The following is a 974-nucleotide window of genomic DNA, read 5'->3' as shown; positions in this document are numbered from 1 at the left end:
CCTTTGATATAGGCAAGGGAAATAGGAAACATTTAATTATGTGATGGAAAAAGGTGACATTTTGAGATCAAGATCTTTGTTCTATAAAGACTGAATCTTCCTATGCATGGAGTGCCATGAAAGTGAAAGTCAAATGCTATCTGAATAAGTTTATTAAGAAGCCTCTGTTTCCTTTCATATCGTAGGGAGATATCCTGCACAAAGGTTTAACACGTGTTAAGTTTAGTTCTTCCTTCCTCCTGTTTGTAGCTGTGTGAAACAGGTTTATATTTCAGAGCTGGCTGCTAAAGTTAATTCTTTCAGTTGCTTTTCTCTCCATTTGCCTGGATGATGCTAAATGCAGTTTAGCACAAGATAATTTCATAATCTAATTAGTGGTGGGCTCAGCCATATTTACAATGGAACATTACAAGTTCATTTCCAGTGTACTCACCTCAACATTTTACTGCATTCCTGGTTCATTGAAGTGGTGATGGCCACTTCTTAGCCAGAAGACACTGACATAGTTCTAGTATCTGTCTCACTGGGTCAGCATAGTATAAAGTTGGGGCAGAATGTGACATTGCATTTTATCTGAAAATATTGCAAAAGTGGCCCTGAAAGTATATATAGGAATATTTTATCAATATAGAAACTTTTTACATTATGAAGTATACATCCTAATCAGAAAAGAATAGCTCCTCATTAGTGCAATATGATGATTTTCTTGTGCAACATATGATCATCTTAAAATAGCTCTGTACAATTTAACTATGCAAAGAAGACAGTTTTTAAATGCTGTTCTTCGTCTTAGCACATAGAGCCACATAAAAATAGGGAATACAATATTTCAAATGTATCACCAAAATTGTAACATCTAATACTGTCAGATGGAGAAAGGCCAACATAGTTCAAACACCATAGCATCTATTAATAGACCTGACTCCCTTTTGCAATGTCAACTGTAACATTAATCCTTGTTTTAAATCATAGTA

Source organism: Geospiza fortis, unplaced genomic scaffold (genome assembly GCF_000277835.1).
Source record: "Geospiza fortis unplaced genomic scaffold, GeoFor_1.0 scaffold429, whole genome shotgun sequence".
Classification (NCBI taxonomy): Eukaryota; Metazoa; Chordata; class Aves; order Passeriformes; family Thraupidae; genus Geospiza; species Geospiza fortis.
Note: the sequence above shows the minus strand (reverse complement) of the source record.